The sequence below is a fragment of the Salvelinus sp. IW2-2015 genome, linkage group LG25 (assembly GCF_002910315.2).
Source record: "Salvelinus sp. IW2-2015 linkage group LG25, ASM291031v2, whole genome shotgun sequence".
In the NCBI taxonomy this organism is placed as follows: domain Eukaryota; kingdom Metazoa; phylum Chordata; class Actinopteri; order Salmoniformes; family Salmonidae; genus Salvelinus; species Salvelinus sp. IW2-2015.
The window spans coordinates 2811661-2833101 of record NC_036865.1 but is presented as its reverse complement, the minus strand read 5'-3'; the positions used below and the strand labels follow the sequence as shown (position 1 = coordinate 2833101).

The window sequence follows — 21441 nt, the reverse complement described above, 5'->3', positions numbered from 1 at the left end:
TATTTACTTTGCTCGTGTGTCATGCCAAACGAATTGTAAAATATACAATACTGTATTTTTGTTACTGTTTCTAGGTGTAATATACCTTGTTTATTCTACATAGATGGTTGTACATTATTAGAGTAATGAAAGGAGTTAGTCATTACCATATGAGAAACAATTAGCTATATGGTTTGGCATCATGCCAGATGCATGGTACGCTAGCACGTGCTTTGTATTCATGCAACTTCAAATGTATAATGTACAACTACAGTATGTTGTGTGAATTGAATACTAAAGTATTTCTTTCTGTGTTTTGCAGTTTTACAACATAAACGTTTCAATATATTCATTCAAGAAAAGTCACGCCTTGGAGTTTATTGAAGATTAGTTGTTAGCTATCTGTCTAGTTTTGCATGGAACGCAACTCAAGGGCAGAATATGGGGTATTGTGTAGATTAATGAGGGGAAAAAATCTATTGTATCCATTTTAGAATAAGGCTGTAAGTAACAAAATGTGGAAAACATCAGGTGTCCTGAATAATGAAAGCAGTTGATAGGTTACTAAAACAGCTCTACCTATTGATTGGTAAAAACTACTCCTAATCTGCTTTCAGATGTGAAAAGCAGAGAAGTCGAGGAAGAACTCTAAATTTGTCTGACTGTTTAGGGGAGTGTTCAAAACATTTAGGGGGAAAATGTTTTAATGCATTACTAAAACAGCTGTATCGTTAGATCCATTGCAGATATTTTGTATTAAATAGCATAGAAGTAGACGAAGATGTCATACCCTCTAACTTTTTGTATAACTTGTTGGGAAAGTGGTCAAAACGTAATTTGTTTATAATTTTTTTTTTTACAGAAAATGTTGTTGACGCAGTTACTAAAACAGCTGTAATTTATCGGAATAAGATTTTTGTTCTGCGTTCAGATTTTAAAAGCAAAGTAGTAGAGGAAGAGTTCATATGCTCAATCTTTTGGTCTAAGTTGTTGGCAAAGTGGTCAAAGTTGCTGATTTGTGTCAAAAGTTGCATTGTTGCATTTAAAGTGAATGGAATGTTGAAAGTGATGATTTCACAAAATGGGGCCTTTTAGAATGTTGAGAAAAGCCCATGAAAGTGGATGGAGGACAAAACGGACAAAAAGCGTAATAGTTTAAAATAAATCTAAAAGTTGTATACAAGCACACTATTCCAGACTGACCTGCACTGTTTTAAAAAGTTTGAATGCCGCTTCTAGCTTAAACAGTGTAGGAGTATCCTTCCAAATTAAAAGAAAGAAGAAGGTCTAAGATTTAAAGTGGGGACTGTTGCTTCGCAAGCCTCATTAAAAATGTATAATCTTTCGAGGTGGTTCCACAGCTCTGTTAGCCTGAGTCCCGGATCTGTCTGTACCTCGGGTTACTGCACTGCACAAAACATTTAGAGAATCAGTTTAAATTCAAAATCACAGCAAAAGGCATACAAAAAAAGACATACATTTTAGAAAACAATAATTTAGGCACTTTAAAACAATGATCTTTATCCATCGTGCTTCATATACAAGGTTTGATCTCCAGACTTTAACCTTTAACCCAGGCATGACAAATAAACAATAAATAGGATGTTCTATAATACTGACAATGGGAAAGCTCATCTGTCTGTATGTGTGTTTAAACCATGTGGCAGAAGACAGAGGGGGAGAATGCTGAAAGAGGAGACAGAGCAAAGATGGAGACAAGGAAAGCTAACAAAAGAAAGAGAGAATGCCAACAGTGGATAGAAAGAGAGAAAAAATGTTAGGAGGGTCTTACATCTATAATGACATTAGTGTTACTGGACACATGCAGGGAGAACGCAGAGAGTGTTTTAAGAAGTAGGAATATTTTATTGTGTTTTATTCATAGGATATCCATCTACCGCTAGAAGAAMATGGGCACACTTTTTTACTGAAGAGCTGTATACATTTCTTGAATAATATGTTTCGCCATAGATTTTTTTTCCACTGCTGCTGGAAAAGGTGTCACTATGTCAATGTTATTGTCAAACAGACACGGTTCAGTAAAAGATAGTTTAAGTTGAGCGTGACTGTTGACTCATTTTATGAGTAACAAACTAAACCCAGAAGTCCCGTACCAGAGACTAAACCTTTACCCCCTAAAGCTCCAGGGTTAAAAATATTCAAAACAAATGAAACATTCAACACAGAATCAGGGTCCGATAACTGTATCACAATGGGCTGACAAAGGGCTTTATACAGTAGAACACCTGGGATGATTTGACACAGTTGGCAAAAGCAAAAAAAACAGATCCGGGTTGTGTACAGTAGGCCCGAAATAGAAGATAGCATTTTGAACGACAGGAGGCACTACCTGAACATGAGAATGTCAATTGTAGCTTGAACATTTTCCATTTGAAAACATGTTGTTTTTTTGTGCCTACAAGCCACAACAATAAATGAATATTGAGCAAGTTGATGATAAAAAAATWAAAAAAGAGTGCAGTTAATGGGTTTCAACCACACTACAGACAAGAATGATAGCTCTGTGACATGCACATGTAATAACATCAATACATACACTGAGTATACCAAACATTAGGAACACCYTCCTGATATTGAGTTGCACACCCCGCTTAGACCTCAGAACAACATCAATTCGTCGGGGCATGGACTCGAAAACGTTCCACCGTGATGCTGGCCCACGCTGACTCCAATGCTTCCCACAGTTGTGTCAAGTTGGCTGSAAGTCCTCTGGGTGGTGGACCATTTTTGATACGCAAAAATCTTTCTTTAACCTGTCTCTTCACCTTCATCTACACYGATTGAAATGGATTTAACGAGTGACATCAATAAAGGGATCATAGCTTTCACTTGGATTCMCCTCGTCAGTCTGTCATGGAAAGAGCAGGTGTCCTAAATGTTTTGTATACTCAGTGTATATTTAAGCAATAAGGCCCGAGGAGRTGTGGTATATGGCCAATATACGACGGCTAAGGGCTGTTCTTAYGCATGACGCAATGCGGAGTGCCTGGATACAGCCCTTAGCCGTGGTATATTGGCCATTTACCACAAACCCCTGAGGTGCCTTATTGTTATTATAAACTGGTTATCAACGTAATTAGAGCAGTAAAAATAAATGTTTTGTCATACTCGTGGTATACGGTCTGATATACCATGGCTGTCAGCCAATCAGCATTCAGGGCTCGAACCACCCAGTTTATAATAGACTTAAATCGAAAGAACATTAATAGCCTATCAAATGCAAGACAGCATTCTACTCGGTGTGCATTCCTGATCACACAATAATACTTAAATAACACCACGTATATATACGCATTTTAAAATACAAAATGAAAGTCAAAGAGAGGTATGTACAATGGTAAGATTTAGTAGTCATTTAATAACCTGGAATAACTTTAAAGTGATATTTTGTTCGGAATGTACGCTGTCAGCTATGGCCATTAATCTGCCTATGATTGACAACAGCACATAAACTCATAAAGCCTGCCTAAAGGAGAAACATTTGTTTTGTTGACCGACTTAGTTGTTCGGGCACAGCCCTGCTCCAGTGTATATGAAGCACTGAAGAGATGCTAGTTTAATGTTGTTCAATAGCCAACCAATCTCAATCTAACAACCCACTACCACACACCAATCAACAGAAATGTCAATACTGGTATCAAAAGTTCAGCTATTTTTACTCATATGCTTTGGCTGTAGCCAAGCTAACTGCACATCAAGTAGAGTAAAATGAAGATATCTCCCCAACCAAGTAAGGCTGGGAATGTCCAAAGTAGAGCTCTTCTATTCTGTATAGAGCAGAAAGAGACTGTGTGTGTGTGTGTGTGTGTGTGTGTGTGTGTGCGTGTGTGTGTGCGTGCGTGCGTGCGTGCGTGTGTGTGTGTGTGTGTGTTTAGGGTATGGCAGGATAAGGGTTGACAGGTTGTGGGAGAGTCAGACGGGGGTTTTGTGGTGAGAGTCAAGTGTGTGTGTTCTCAGATGGGGTAAGGAAGTGAGGTCACCCTGCCCCCGGGGACAGTCCTGTGTTTAGAAGGGTTGTGTTGATCCAAGATGGCCACCGTGTTGCTGACATCATGATTGTGCTGTTGAGCTAAGCCTATACTGGGATCGGTAGTATCCCTGGGCAGTCCTTTAGCCTGGCGAGGGGGCGTGGGTGGGAGGAACGAGAGCGACTGGAGGACGTCAGCATAYCGCTGGTTGGGCCTGGTCGCTCTCTGTAGAACCCCACTGAGCAACGTCTTCAACAACCCAATGGTCAACTGGCTGGATTGGGGAACAGCAAAGGTAAAGGAGGATGAGGAAGAGGAGAGAGAAGGAAGAGAAGGGAGGGACATTCAAGGAGGATGATGAAGGTATATTTTTCAGCACCATGTTGAGTATGGCCGTGACCGTGAGCTCTTCAGGACACAGGGCCCATAGGAGGTCTAGGTATGGATCAAGTCTTGATGCTGGGCCACCTCATACAGTAATGTAGTAAAGATCAGTAAGGGACTTCTGCCTGCAGAACTCTGGGCCACTTGGGTGACATTCTCCCACTGCCGTCTCCCCATCAAGATTCTCAGAGCCTGGAGGACCGTGTTGGGTCTACCACTCACCAGGAGAAGATCCACCTCCAAGTCCTGGTTTTTGTTCATAATCTGGGTCTTGTTTCAGGGCAGAGGCAGAGTCAACAAGGGTGCGTTTATACAGGGACAGGCTCTCTCCATTCTCAGCTGATCCCCTACCTCAGATAGCCCCAGATGGAGCCACCAAGCCTAGACCCATCCCGAAGCTCGCAGAGGACTGCTGCTTTCTGGGCTAGCTCCAGGAACCTGGGCAGCCAGCTGGGCTGGAAGCGGAAGACGGAGTGGCACAGGAGCTCTAAGATGTGAATGGCCAAGTTAGCGGCAGTAGGGCTGGAGTTGGAGCTATGGCTGGGAATAAGTTTCAAACTAGGGCCAGTGCTGGAGCAAGGTTTGGGTGACTTGAGTTTAGGCTGGCTGTTGCCATTGGTGTAGGGAAGGTTTGTCGGGACAGTATGGACCTGTACAGGGCTGAGGACAGTCTTCCAGACCTCTGTGGATGCTTTAGAGGACAGAGGCCCTCTATATGCAGTGTAGCTGCAGAGCGCTCTGAGTGGCCCTCCAGGCCTGACCGGGGAACAGGCTGAAGATGGAGTTGAGGTAGCAGCGTAGAGTGTCTCGGTCGAGCTCTGACGACAAGAGGATTCTCCCCACCTCCTGCTGCCACTAGACTCTCACACACCCTATTTCGCAACAAAGCCTCCTTCACTCACGCTGCCAAACATACCCTCGTAAAACTGACTATCCTACCGATCCTCGACTTCGGCGATGTCATTTACAAAATAGCCTCCAACACTCTACTCCGCAAACTGGATGCATCTATCACAGTGCCATCCGTTTTGTCACCAAAGTCCCATATACCACCCACCATGGCGACCTGTATGCTCTTGTTGGCTGGCCCTCACTTCATATTCATCGCCAAACCCACTGGCTCCAGGTTATCTACAAGTCTCTGCTAGGTAAAGCCCCACCTTATCTCAGCTCACTGGTCACCATAGCAGCACCCACCCGTAGCACGCGCTCCAGCAGGTATATCTCACTGGTCACACCAAAGCCAATTCCTCGTTTGGCCACCTTTCCTTCCAGTTCTGCTGCCCAACGACTGGAACAAACTGCAAAAAATCACTGAAGCTGGAGACTCATATCTCCCTCACTAGCTTTGAGCACCAGCTGTCAGAGCAGCTCACAGATCACTGCACTGTACATAGCCCATCTGTAAACAACCCATCCAACTACCTCATCCCCATACTGTATTTATTTATTTATCTTGCTCCTTTGCACCCCAGTATCTCTACTTGCACATTCATCTTCTGCACATCTACCATTCCAGTGTTTAATTGCTAAATTGTAATTACTTCGCCACCATGGCCTATTTATTGCCTTACCTCCCTTATCTTACCTCATTTGTACTCACTGTCATAGACTTTCTTTTTTCTACTGTATTATTGACTGTATGTTTGTTTATTCCATGTGTAACTCTGTGTTGTTGTATGTGTCGAACTGCTGTGCTTTATCTTGGCCAGGTCAAGGTTGTAAATTAGAACTTGTTCTCAACTAGCCTACCTGGTTAAATAAAGGTGAAAATATATATATATTTATTTTTAAACTGTGGGGACAACGTCATCGATGCACTTATTGCTGAAGCCGGTGACTGATGTGCTATACTTCTCAATGCATTCGGATGATTCCCGGAACGTATTCCAGTCTGTTCTAGCAAAACAGTCCTGTAGCTWAGCATCTGCGTCGTCTGACCACTTCCATACTGAGTGAGTCACTGGTMMTTCCCGCTTTATTTTTTGCTTCGAAGCAGCAATCAGGAGGATATAATTATGGTCAKATTTGCCAAATGGAGGGCGAGGGAGAGCTTTGTACGCGTCTCTGTGTGTGGAGTAAAAGTGGTATAGAGTTTTTTTCCCTCTGGTTGCACATGTAACATGCTGGCAAAAATAAGGTAAAATGGTTGACGTGATTCATGAGGATGACAGGTTGTTTAGCTTTCTAGCTAAGATCTTGAAAGTATGATGTTGACATGATCAGTCCAATCAAAGCTATGGTGGATATAATGTGATTTGACATAATTGTATCTGTGGCCAATGACYTTGAGCCTTCTTGGATGGGCACTTCTAATGTAACTCTGKGGCAGCACCCAAGGGGCTTGAATTTTTGGGCTCTACCCGTAGATTGTGCTGTTATGTAGTGTCCCTATGAGTGACAGAACACTGAGCCATTTTTGAGCTGCCTTACTCAAGAAATCAAAAAAGAGACCATGTTTGTATCCAGCTTTATTAACTAAAAAAAAAAAAAAATTATACATTGTTTGCAAACTGATATGTGATGCGTATTAATGGAAAAATAACATGCAAAACAGGCAAAAAAATTCTAATAATAAAAAAATTGTTGGCTAAACAGGTGGGGCTCAAAATTGGTGGGGCTCTACCACACCTGCCCTGAATGACGGGTCRCCACTGGACCTTACAGATAATTGTATATGTTGTGCACAGAGATGAGGTACTCATTCAAAAATCATATTAAACACTATTATTGCACACAACACATTTTTAAACAGCTTCTTCTAAGAACTTATAGAGGGGACCCCCCTTTTTTTGTCCATGATGGCAAACACAAATATAACTTAAATGACATTTTTCAAAAATGGTGATGTAATKCTAAAAGCTTTGTGAGTAAATTCATGCAGTGTATTATTTGTTCTCCTACAACTTTGAACCAAACGTGACAATTGCCCAAATGGTGTGACTGTCCCMGGTAAGGTTGTGGAAYTTTGAACTTCAAGTAAATKAATTGTWAAAAAGTATACAATTCCCTTCACCTACTCTTTTAGTTCTATCACAGAAGTTTATTTCATACACAATAGTTCCCAAGTCTATTCGTGAAATCAAATCAGTTTTTTTTTATAGATTACATTTTGTCCCTAAAAGCGATGTCCACTTCGTGTGACACAATACTGTGCCAATACCGTGTCACCATACTGTGTCATTCTCTTGCAATGAGGAAGTACAAAAGACATGGCTGGAGCACATGGCCTGAACAGATTGTAAGCTCTATCAGAGTGATGTATAAAAAATATGGCACTTCTCTGCCATTGCCTCAAAAGGGGTCCGTTTCTTAGTCATTTAGTGTGTTGCCATTTGAATGTATATACAGTATGTAAATAACAATACTTTTTTGACAATTTAAGTATAAAAAGCAATGAAAACATGTTTTGGTGAAATCATATGGAAGGCTTACTGTTAACAATAAGGCCCAAAATGGACCATACAGCCTCAGATTTCCAACGGTGTGACAGCTTTTTTTCAGGGCTGGCGTTATGGGCCACCCTACCGTACCTCCTTGCCCCTCTGTCTCTGTCTCAATATGTGTAGACCATGTCTCTGATGCTGTTTGGACCAAGAGTATGGCATGTCACACTATTTCTGGCCAGTCAGATTCAGATACATGGACTACATACAGAGGGGCGCTGTTTTGCTCGCTTAGATGTATTCTTTGGCGATATAGTTTCAGAGGAGAGAAAGAGGCAAAGTGAGAGCTATGGGATCAATATCATGCCAAATGTATTCACAAATGTAAATCACCAATCCACAAATGTAAATCACTTTCCACAAATGTAAATCACTTTCCACAAATGTAAATCACCAATTCACAAATGTAAATCACTTTCCACAAATGTAAATCACTTTCCACAAATGTAAATCACCAATTCACAAATGTAAATCACTTTCCACAAATGTAAAACGTGATCCACAAATGCAATTCACTATCCACAAACAAACACCTTTTGATTTGTATTTGTAAATCGACATATTGCATTATACTTTTTTTTATAACTGCAGATATGCAGGTCAYTTCCAAGGGTCTTGAGTAAAATGACTGCCATMAAGACAAAAAGTTATCACTCGTAGAAAGCGATCTGTAGTCGTAGAAAAAAGTTGGTYGRATAAATTTGATCYTATTGATGCTGTTGACCCGGATCACTGGTTGCTGCGGAAAAGGAGRAGGTGTRMAATGGCTAGCTAGTTAGCGGTGCGCGCTAATAGTGTTTCAATCGGTGACGTCACTCGCTCTGAGACCTTGAAGTAGTTGTTTCCATTGCTCTGCAAGGGCCGCGGCTTTTGTGGATCGATGGGTAACGATGCTTCGAGGGGGACTGTTGTGAGAAGCCCCTGACTGCAGTGTGCAGTTTCAGGGCTTGGTCGATGTGGGCGGAGTCAAACGCATTTAAACCCGAACCCTTCCCGTCTCCTTCAAGGTCACCCAATGACCAAAATTAAAAAATGCAGTAGCAGTCACTTCATCACTGCTCTTCTGCACATATATGGCTGAACAATATATGGTCAACAACCACATCAAAGGTCAACAACCACATCAAAGGTCAACAACCACACTAAAGGTCATGCTTCAGTGAGGCACAGAGGTACTATTTCTTTCTTTGTTTATTGAATATATTTGAGGTTCAAGTTTTTCTTTCTTTGTTTTTTGTTTCTTTTTCTTTCTTTCTTTGTTTATTGAATATATTCATGATAGGTTCATGATTTTTTTCAGTTACATCAGCGTATTTAATTCAATTGTAATACTTGTTACTTTAGTATTATTCTCTCTTTCAGAGTTCACAATCATAAAGTGTGACTTCAGTTGTAGAAATGCGACACACGTTCATTGTTGCTATTGCACGGCAACAATATTCAACAGAGCACAGTTTCTGAAGCACCTGACATACCATCAGCATCCAGTGGCCCCTCAAGAGCACCCTTAATTCTCATCACTAGTGGATGTAAGTTCTTTTTGGGATACCCATCGGATTGTGTGATTTTCTTTTTCAAAGGAAAACATGCTGCAAATTAGGCGACGGTGGTGCCTAGTTCTCCTGCAGAACTTTCCCATGCCGTAGGTTTTGAACATTTTAAAAACTTTTCATTTGCATCCTTAAATACACTTGTTTCACTGTAGCCAGACTGACCTGAATATATTTTCATATTGAAAGTATGTAATGTATGTCATTCACTAAGGTCTGAAGAAGAGAGGTTGAAAGATCGAAAAAGGCGGAGAAAAAACAAACACCACTACAGGTAGGAGGTGTCATATGATGAGTGGTATAGTCTTAAACACATGTTTAAAGACGTAACCCCCCCCCCCCCCTCCTCATATGATGACTGGTATAGTCTTAAACCAAATGTTTAAAGACGTTAAAAAAAAATCCTCCTCATATGATGAGGGTTTAAGTCTTAAACCAATGTTTAAAAGACTTAAACCCCTCCCTCTCCAATATATTTCAGAATGATGTAGAAGATGCCCCCCCCAAGAAGTCACAACATGTCACATCAGCATCCAGCTCTGCAGGGTCAGGTACTGTATAGGCTATTAGCTAAAGTAAGGCACATTCTTGTACACACATCCCTAGAGGTTCCATTACACTACTTAATGTCCACAGTCTGTTTTTCTTTCGAAACGATACTGAAAACAAAATGCACGGCGAACTGGAAGCTGTGAACTGGTATGTAGTCTACTGTGTGTAATGCTGAAGACTTGATGCATGTCAAGATATAATAGTTGTGATGACTTGTTGCGCAGTTATAAGATATCACTGAACACCCCTTTAGTAATAGTGGCTTTTGCTTGCACGGTGGTATTGTTGAAAGTGGGGTGTAATTTGTCTTGATCACCAATGAGCCATTACTCTTAATATTTATTCTTCCTTTTTCTCCAAGGAAGCAGATGTTTTCTAAGGGACACCCAGAGCAGTGGTTCTCAATCCTAGTCCTGGGGACCGAAAGGGTGCACATTTTTGTTTTTGCCCTAAACCTACACACCTGATTCAAATCATCAAAGTCTGATGAGGAGTTGTTGATTTGAATCAGGTGTGTAGTGCTGGGGCAAAACAGAAATGTGCACCCCTTTAGGTCCCAGGCCCAGGATTGAGAACCAACTGCCCTAGAGGCAGCAAGGTGGTGCGAACGCCAAACATTTAAAGGCACCGTTTCCCTCGCTAGTTGGGATGGACGGGGAAGACCGCATTACAACCCTTAAAGAACTACGGTTGTATCATGGCCTGGATGAAGAGGAAAATATTCTCCTCAAGGAATCATTCATGTTCTCGTTCCAGGTAAAGAGAGATTATGAGATGTTCTATGTGAAGGCAGTTGACAACAAGAAAATGACTGTCTTTGCCTCTTTTGAGGAGCAGGAGTGAAGCYGTTTTTGAGGAGTGGTCAAATCTTGTTTTTATCTGCTGTGTTAATTGTGTTATGTTGTTTAATAAAGATGACGTAGAAGTCACCCGAGTCTCTGATCTATTTTTTGGAGCTGGTATATCTTAATATACAGTGCACATTCAACTTGTCAATATGTCYATATGGTATAGTCTGTCTCCATTCTCATGAGGARRGTAAATAGCATTATGAATCAGGATAGGTAGTAACTGTATATATGTGCTCAATTAAATAATATAATTACAAAGTTATAACATTTATCAACACAATTTTAACAGTACCTGACATGCATAATAAATCTGCTGTTCACTGCAACAATATCAGTAGCTTGTCTCAAATATAGCATGAAGCAAAAAGTGTTACAACACATGTTTTGGTACCACTTAATATATAGTATTTCTTACGATCTTCAAAAATGAAATRCGTTTGTATTCAACATGTACCTTGCACAAACGTGTGTGTGTTTGTATTCAGTGTGTGACTGTCAAACCTCAGATGGACAAACCCAAAAAAACTGGTGGGTGGGGTCAAACGTTTGACTCCGCCCACATTGAGCCCCGCCCCGAACTGCACACTGCAGTCAGGGGCACTTGACTGTTGTCGATGTGTGCAGAGGGTCCCTGGTTCAAGCCCAGGTTGGGGCAGAAGCAATCTTGTTACAAAGTCTGATTCCATATCCTACACCTCCCCTCTACCTTTTGCATGCCTCTCCTGGGGAAACGGTTAGAGTCCTCAGGAATACTTATGTCTCCTTAATGCTCATCGCCTGTGCAACAGGAGACAGCGGGTGGATTATAATCACTTACAATGTATGACATATCCTTCACATTTAGTGGTGCCATCACACTGGCCAGCTAATTCAACTATTTGGGTGATGAACGGGTGTACACCGCAATAGTGTTGCAAATATAGAGTAATCTAGGGCTAGGGTTTTGATTATTTACGTTGGACATACTATGGTTACATATGGCTAACATACTATGGTTACCGTACTATAATTTCTGATTTATAGAAATCGCTTTCTATGGGTACAAACTTTTTTTCTATGAATGCAAATCGCTTTCTACGAGTGCTAACTTTTTTTCCACGCGTGAGAACTTTTTGTATTTTTCTTCTCGTCAATGCACATGTTTGTGCATTTCTCTCCTATGTGCAAATCTTTATGGCAGTCATTTTACTTAAGGCCCTTAGGAATGACCTGCATATCTGCAGTTACAAAAAAATTCTCATGCAATATATCGATTTACAAATACAAATCAAAAGGTGTTTGTTTGGGGATAGTGAATTGCATTTGTGGATAACGTTTTACATTTGTGGAAAGTGATTTACATTTGTGGAAAGTGATTTACATTTGTGGAAAGTGATTTACATTTGTCGATAGTGATTTACATTTGTGGAAAGTGATTTACTTTCGTGGATTGGTGATTTACATTTGTGAATACATTTGGCATGATATTGATTCCATATGGGCCCCTTACTACACATGCGTTCGGAACGTGGCACAATTTCATGCGTCTGAAAGTACAATATTCAAACGTTCTAATCCCTTGGTGTACATTTTTACACGTGATTCTTCCACATGTTGTGTTTGCATTTACAAGTGTAGAAAACGAGTGTCTTCTGTGAAGTTGCTTTTCAAAATTAGGAAAATTGTATATGGTTGATTTTCTCTTATCCAAAAGCCTTTACATTTAGATATTTTTATATATATATACAGTACAGTATGTAAATATAGAAGCCCACTGACTAATTCCTTCAAGCAAGTTTAACTTCCTTCAGCTAAATCAAGACAAGACCGTGGTAATTATTGGAGCCAAATCACAGAGAGAATCGGGCCGGACATGATAATTCRCGGCCACCAAAGATAAAACAYYAGGTAAAAAMCCTAGGTGKAATCTTTTATTCTGAACTCAACTTCTAATCACACATTACGAMTGTGACCGAAATAGCTTTTTACCACCCCTCAGGTGCCAAGGTACGTCCGTTTTTATCTCAGGCTGATACAGAGACGCATCAATGCTTTTATTACAAGCAGTCTTGACTACTGTAATGCTCTCCTGTCTGGTCTACCCAACAAAGCCAYTGGTCAAATGCAAAACAAACAGACTGCTGCAGCATGGTACTGACCAGGACCAGACAGAGGTCACACATCACACTGGTTTTAAGGTCGCTGCACTGGCTGCCTGTGAGTTTTAGAATTCATTTTAAGATTCTTCTATTGGTTTTTAAATCAATCAACGATTGGTGCACCCCAATATATGTCAGACATGCTTTTGAGTTATGTACCCAGTAGGTCCCTCAGGTCCTCTGGCACTGRTCTTTTAACTATCCACCTTGGGGGGGTCAAAGGACCAAGAGGCATGGAGAGGCAGCCTTTAGTTAATATGCCCCCWGCCTCTGGAATAGCCTGCCGGAGAACCTGATAAGGCCCGAAACTGTGGATCTTAAAACACACCTTTTTAGCTTTGCTTTTCCTTAGGGTGGTTTTTTAGTCTTTTAGTTTAAAATAATAATAATTTTGTTTATTGTGTAAATATTTCAGTTTTTTATTTCATAGTTTTTTCCTGTGAAGTGCATGTCTGAAGCTATATCAATACAGCTTGATTTGATTTATACTGGTTCGAGAATAAATGGCCTTTGAAATGACCCATGTCCTTCCTCCACTGCAGCCAGGTCTTTTCCTCCATGCTTTTGGCTTGGAAAAGGGTAGTGACTATTAACACATTCATCAAACAGATGAGATTTTGGAAAAGTAGGTACTTTAGTCAAAACACCCCCATCTAGTGGATATATAGTTGTCATTAGAATGAGTAAGAAATCACTATTCAAGACAAAGGCTGGGAGAAACATATTGTTACTATAAAATAATTAATACACAATGGAGGGGATTTGCTTTCACATGGACTTACTTCAGAGGCAAAATTGTTGATATGCAGAAAATAGAAATGAATGTATTATCAGGGACAATCTTTGACAAATAAGGCAATTGGATATGTTATTAACTTGAGGTATGAAATAAGGTATAACATGTTGGAATGTTAATGATATCTCCATGGTCCAACTTTGGGGGGGGGGGGTCAAAGGTCATACAGTACCTGTATGTATTCTGGGGGATATTTATGAGACATATTGGGCAGCATTGGGATGTGCTTTATTATTACATGGTACCCAAGATAATAACTACACCAAACTTCCCACAGAACAAGGAGACCCATTGGAAAAGTTTCATAGAGTCATCATGGATTCAGCAGCCTATTTTCAAGTTGGCCACCATTTATTTCAATGTGGAGGGACTGAATAGATTTTTCTGGGCAGAAATGAATTAATAATTTGTGTAACAAGACCAATAAAGACTGAAAATGTGTATTAATGTGAGGAAAATGCTAAAAGATGGCCCAGGGATGTGAGTTACAGTATATGCATTTAGCAAAATATTACCAGAACTTAATTACTCAAATGTAAATGTAATAAGGGTAGAAATATGAAAAAAACCGCCTAAAATAAGGTCAGGTTAAGATGGGCTTAGGAGATTTTATATGTTTTCTTCTATGAGATAATATCATTAATTTAACAATGCCTTTATCAATTATTAAGCTTTTTTGAGCTTTTTTCAATACATAAATGTTTTTAATAAATCACAAAATGTGACGTTAAGCTACCAAATAAGTTGTTTTCGGCAATTATCCAAAATCAAGTACAAAACGCCATTCCTTACCCAATAGGCTGAACGCGTGTAAAAATGTGCCCATAACAAGCGTTCTAATCACCTGTAAATGCACACAGAACAGGTGTAAAGAACACGTGCAAAAATGACCATAACAAGCGTTCTAATCACCTGTAAATGCACACAGAACAGGTGTAAAGAACACGTGTACAAAAAATGACATTTGACACTTGAAAAAAGCAAGTGAAAAATGATAAATACAAGTGTTAAGATGTGTTCCGTGTAAGACGATTTGAACCTTCTTTAGTGCGTTGAAGACATCTTTCTAGAGCTCCGACTTTCCGACCTGAAGACCACTTGACGTCATGATTTCACCTAGTTTTTTTCAAAGTTCCCAGTTGTCTTGAAAGCACCATAAACCTATGTCAGTATGTATTTTTCTGGTCACAAACTATTTGAATTTTTAAAATATATTTTTACTGNTCACAAACTATTTGAATTTTTAAAATATATTTTTACTGACCCGAATATGATGTATTTTTCTGAACAGTTGGTCATAATTGTGTCCTCTATTWGACCGACTGGTCATCATTTTGACTACTAGTGTCACGTTTCTGACCTTATTTCCTTTGTTTAGTCTTTATTTAGTTGGTCAGGACKTGAGTTGGGTGGGTATTATCTATGTTGTCTGTTTCTATGTGGGGTTTTCTCGTTTGGCCTGATATGGTTCTCAATCAGAGGCAGCTGTCATTCATTGTCTCTGATTGGGAACCATATTTAGGTAGCCTGTTTTGTGTTGTGGGTTATTGTCTATGTTATGTTGCATGTTAGCACTGTGTTTATATAGCGGTCACGTTCGTCTTATTYRTTTTGTTGTTTTTGTTTAAGTGYTCTTCATTAAATATAGAAGAATGKATTCAAACCACGCTGCGCTTTGGTCYGCTTCTTACGACGATCGTGACAACTAGGCCATAATGTGATATATTATGTATAATAGATCAAGCAATGGCATAAACAAATCTACATCACATWTTTTTAGCACATCTGCTTACAGTAATTGTTGCATAATTCACCCACAGACATTAAATGCATAGAAAGACACACAGTATTGTTTTATTTTGTTACTGGTTAGTMCTTCTATAGCTAGARGACTCCTGATATCCCCAGGAGTGCTAAATCAATTTTTTGTCTGTCGTTGTCTAGTACTTATTGTCTTTTTGCTAAATAGAGCCTAGCTACTTTAAGTGCTGCCTGTCTTCCCAGTAGCCTACCTGGTGTGTGAACCGCTGACTGCGCATAACTTGCAGATGATTGTTGACKCRTCAACCAGGATYAAGGGGCAGAGCAATACGTGACTGTTGTTGTTTTGGTAATCAGTGGCTGTATTGGAGGCGAGGTGGTTTCTCCTCTCCTAGTCAGTTAGCAATTAGCACTGGGAGTTGTGCTTTTCACCTCTGCAAGGCATTTAGTAATTAGTACTTCAGTCTCCACTGTTTTCTCTGAGGCGGCTGTGTCAGTGGCGGTCTCKTTGCAAAACTAAGACGGTATCTGCYGAGTTGTTTGAGGAAGTGAAGAGAGGAAGGTTCCACACCACTCTCTCACTTGAGTATCTTACCTAGTTATTTTCAGATCTCATTTAGCTCTTTTGTAGCTTTGGCAACTATGTGTGTTTTCTATACCTGTCCACTCYTCTCCCTGTAGGCTTTACAGACGCTCCCCACCYCTTGGCTGCAACCCTTCTAATTTAGTGTACCCTGCGSRCACAACCCATGTGRAATTCCTGGTCTCTGGCAGCGCTTGGAACTGCCGATCTGAGGTCAAGAATGCAGATAYGATGCCCTTCAGTCCCTTTACTTTTTCGCCCTGACGGAGACATGGATCGCCCCCAGAGAACAYTGCTTCTCCAGCTGCTCTCTCTTCMTTTGACTATGTTTTYGCTCATAGTCAGAGCGTATCTGGTCGTCGCGKTGGTGGCACAGGGCTACTAATTTCTCCTATGTGGAGATGTTCTCTYTTCTCCCTCACTCACCTGTCCAACTCCTCATTCAGGCAGGTGTCCTCAAGCTTAAAATTGTTTCTCCCCTCCCACTCACAAGGCAGGCAATATGCTTTACCTTATCTTTACTAGAGGCTGTTAACCTACTAATCTCCTTGTAACCCCCACCTCCAGGTCTCTGATCACAACTTTGTTTCCTTTTCTGTCTCCCTCTCCTCCAACCCTAGCCACTCAGCCCTATCCAGATGGTCACAATCTACGCTCTCTTTCCCACTACTCTGTCCTTTTCTATCCTATCATCTCTCCCTTCTGCTAAATCCTTACCCATCCTGTCTCCTGATCCTGCCTCTTCGACCCTACTCTCCTCCCTTCTGCATCCTATCTCTCACTGTCCCCTTTCCTCCAAGGCCAGCTCGGCCCTCCCCTCCTGCTCCATGGCTGATTGATTCATTGCGAGCCTACAGAACGGGGCTTGGGCAGCTGAGTGATAATGGAGGAAAACTAAACTTCCGGAGGACTATTATCCTTTCACTCCCTACTCTCTACCTTCTCTTCCTCTGTATCCGCTGCTAAAGCCACTTTCTATCACTTTAAATGTCAAGCTTCTGTCACTATCCCTAGGAAACTATTTTCAACCTTCTTCTCCCTCCTTAATCCTCCACCCCCTGCCTCCCTGCATATGACTTTGTCAACCACTTTGAAAAGAAGGTTGACAATATCTGCTCCTCATTCACTCAGCCTATTGAGTCCACTGGTCCCACTGACACAGAACTACCCTACGCCTTGACCTCTTTCGCCCCTCTCTCTCCAGATGAAATCCTGGAACTAGTGAGGTCCGGCTGCCCGACAACCAACACCATCCCCTCCTCCTTTCTCCAGGCCATCTCTGGAGACCTTCTCCCATTCCTCACTTCCCTCATCAACTCATTCCTGACCACTGGCTGTGTCCCCTCTGACTTAAAAACAGCCCAAGTGCTCCCCTCCTCAAGAAACCAACACTCCACTCCTCTGACATCAAACATCTTTATTTTCTTTCCAAAACACCTCAAGACGGGTCACTCAACCGAGACTACTCTTCTCTGTGTCAGAGGCTCTCCGTACTGCCAAAGCTGATTCTCTTTCCTCTGTTCTCATCCTCCTAGATTTATCCTCTGTCTTCAACACTGGGGACCATCAGATCCTCCTCTCCACCCTCTCAGGGCTGGGAATCTCAGGCTCTGCACACTCTTGGATTGTATCCTACCTAGCAGGCCGCTCCTACCATTTGACGTGGAGAAGACCTGTGTCTGCACCACATACTCTCACTGTGTGCCCCAGGGCTTGTTTCTAGGCCCTCTCCTCATCTCTATAAACTGAAATACTTTGTCGTACACAACGATCCAGAGCATCCCAAACATGCTCAATGGGTGACATGTCTGGTGGGTATGCAGGCCATGGAAGAACTGGGACATTTTCAGCTTCCAGGAATTGTGTACAGATCCTTTGCCACATGGGGTCGTGGATTATCATGCTAAATCATGAGGTGATGGTGGCGGATGAATGGCACGAAAATGTGCCTCAGGATTTCGCCACCATGGGGCACTCTGTTCACAACATTGACATCAGCAAACCGCTGGCCCACACAACACCATACACGTTGTCTGCCATCTACAGTTGAAACAGGATTCGTCCGTGAAGAGCACACTTCTCCAGTGGCCATCAAAGGTGAGCATTTTCACACAAAAGTCGGTTACGGCGCAGAACTGCAGTCAGGTCAAGACCCTAGTGAGGACGATGAGCACGCAGATGAGCCTCCCTGAGATGGTTTCTGATAGTTTGTGCAGAAATTTTTCGGTTGTGCAAACCCATAGTTTTATCAGCTGTCCGGGTGGCTGGTCTCCGACGATTCCGCAGGTGAAGAAACCGGATGTGGAGGTCCTGGGCTGATGTGGTTACACGTGGTCTACGGTTTTGAGGCCGGTTGGACATACTGCCAAGTTCTCTAAAATGATGTTGGAGGCAGCTTATGGTGAACATTACATTTTCTGCCAACACCTCTGGTTGACATTCTTGCAGTCAGCATGCCAATTGCATGCTCCCTCAACTTGAGACCAATGTGGCATTGTGTTGTGTGACAAAACTGCAAATTTTTAGAGTGGCCTTTTATTGTCCCCTGCACAAGGTGCACTTGTGTAATGATCATGCTGTTAATCAGCTTTTTGTTATGTCACACCTGTCAGGTAGATTATCTTTGTTCAGCATACATGTGTTCTAACCCGAGAAATGATTTGTTATTTTACGATTGGACAATGTTTGTTCCCCGCATATAAAACCAYGAAGTCTACTGGAAACGCCCGAATTCAAGACWGCAATTTTGATGGCTCACACAGTGAGCTTACTGTACACGGTAAGCTGGTGTGCATGAAGTTGTACTTCATGTTTTAGTATGGAAAACGGCTGTGAGGGCTTTATAGCCACAATTACAATCTTTATAGAATAAAAACATAATTTCATCAATTAAATGTAGAAAAATGTATTTGAGGACTTGAAACAGAAAGTGACTTCTCTCATTCTCTCTCCGGTTTTAGCTTGCGACTATCACTGTCTGGCTGGCTAGCTTAAGGACATTTACTATCCCATACAAGTGACAAACTTGGCTATCGACATATGGTAGTGCACAAACAAAATCTAGCTCACTTATTTTGCTAGCCAAAAATTAATCCAGAAACGGAGGAAGAGGATAGCTAGCTATAGCATTTTTTAACTAAGCAAGTCAATTAAGAACAAATTCTTATTTTCAATGATGGCCTAGGAACAGTGGGTTAACTGCCTTGTTCAGGGGCAGACCAACAGATTTTTAMCTTGTCAGCTCAGGATTCGATCTTGCAAGCKTCTGGTTACTAGACCAATGCTCTACCCACTTGGATACCCTGCCGCCCCAAATGCTAAAGTTAGCTCTTCAACAAGAGGCAACTGTGACAACGTTGATCCTAAGATAAAAATAATCAACTTTACCTTTGAACAAAATCCTATCCAAAGAAAGCCTGTCTCCCGGACTGACCCCAAATCTACGATCAGATGCATGACCAAATCGTCACATTTCAATTTAGCCCGCAGGCATGCTCTATAGAAAACTGAGCCATCCACACACACAGAGAGCCCAAGTGCAGACAAACATAGGCTCCCAAAACACAACTCATGCGGTAAGCTCCATAAATAAACTTTCCCATTGAGTAAACTACACAATCCAGCCCTCTAAATAAAACCTGTCTGCTTTCTCCGAAATGCCAGCAGATCACGATTGAATACATTGGCGAAGTATCGCATTTCGGTTTAGCCCGCCATCCACACACACATACACACACACCCACAGTAACTTCAGCTAGCTAACAGTACACTTTAACTTGAAATGAAACCACTTTCTTTCTTGGCAAGAAATTGCCAAGAAACTGAACATCTGGTACAACGCTGTGTACTACTCCCTTCACAGAACAGCGCAAACTGGCTCTAACCAGAATAGAAAGAGGAGTGAGAGGCCCCGGTTCACAACTGAGCAAGAGGACAAGTACATTAGAGTGTCTAGTTTGAGAAACAGACGCCTCACAAGTCCTCAACTGGCAGCTTTATTAAATAGTACCTGCAAAACACCAGCATCAACATCAGCAGTGAAGAGGCGACTCCGGGATGCTGGCCGTTTCCAGCTACAATAGTCATTTAAAACATAAAAAATGTCTACACTGTATTTCTGATGAATTTTATGTTATTTTAATGGACAAAAAAAATTGCTTTTCTTTCAATAACAAAGACATTTCAAAGTGACCCCAAAAGTGTTGAACGGTAGTGTATGTATGTGTATATGAATGTATAGCACACAGTGTCCTCCATCATTCTTAAATGGAAGAAGTTTGGAACCACCAATACTCTTCCTAGAGCTGGTCGCCCAGCCAAACTGAGCAATCGTGGGAGAAGGGCCTTGGTCAGGGAGATAACCAAGAACCCGATGGTCACTCTGACAGAGCTCCAGAGTTACTCTGTGGAGATGGGAGAACATTCCAGAAGGTCAACAATCTCTGCAGCACTCCACCATTCAGGCCTTTATGATAGAGTGGCTAGAATGAAGCCACTCCTCAGTAATAGGCACATGACAGCCCAACCTAGAGTTTGCCAAATGGCACCTAAAGACTTTCAGACCATGAAAAACAAGATACTCTGGTCTTATGAAACCAAGATTGAACCTGGCACCGTCCCTACGGTAAAGCATGGTTGTGGCAGCATCCTGCYGTGGGGATGTTTTTCAGCGGCAGGGACTTAAAGACCAGTCAGGATTGAGGGAAAGATGAACTCAGCAAAGTACAGAGTGATCCTTGATGAAAACTTGCTCCAGAGCGCTCAGGACCTCAGACTGGGGTGAAGGTTCACCTTCCAACAGGACAACGAACCTAAGCACACAGACAAGTGGTCTCTGAATATCCTTGAGTGTCCAAGTCAGAGCCCGGACTTGAACCCGATCGAACATCTCTGGAGAGACCTGAAAATAGCTGTGAGAGAGCTTGAGAGGATCTGCACAGGAGAATGGGAGAAACTCCCCAAATACAGTGTGCCAAGATTTTAGCGCCATACCCAAGAAGACCCAAGGCTGTAATCRCTGCCAAAGGTGCTTCAACAAATTACTGAGTAAAGGGTTTGAATACTTATGTAAATGTGATATTTCTGTTTTTGCGAAAATGTCAAAAAAGGAAAATCAGTGAAGAATAAATTCTTATTTACAATGAATGCCTACCCTGGGCCAAGTGTGCGCCGCCCTGTGGGACTCCCAATCATGGCCGGATGTGATGCAGCCTGGATTCCAACCAGGTACTGYAGTGACCCCTCTTGCACTGAGATGCAGTGTCTTAGACCACTGCGTCACTCGGGAGCCCATAGATTGTAGATTGATTCGATTTTTGAATAAGGCTGTAAAGTAAACAAAATTTGGAAAAAGTCAAGGGTTCTGAATTCTTCCCTAGTGCACTGCACTGTGCTTTGTGTTTTAACCCCTTT

General features: G+C 41.6%; 1 pseudogene; it reads right to left on the bottom strand.

Moving 5' to 3' along the window:
• Window positions 1-3953: 3953 nt before the first annotated feature.
• On the bottom strand, window positions 3954-16873 carry LOC139022967 (BLOC-2 complex member HPS6-like; annotated as a pseudogene).
• Between the last annotated feature and the right edge of the window lie 4568 nt (window positions 16874-21441).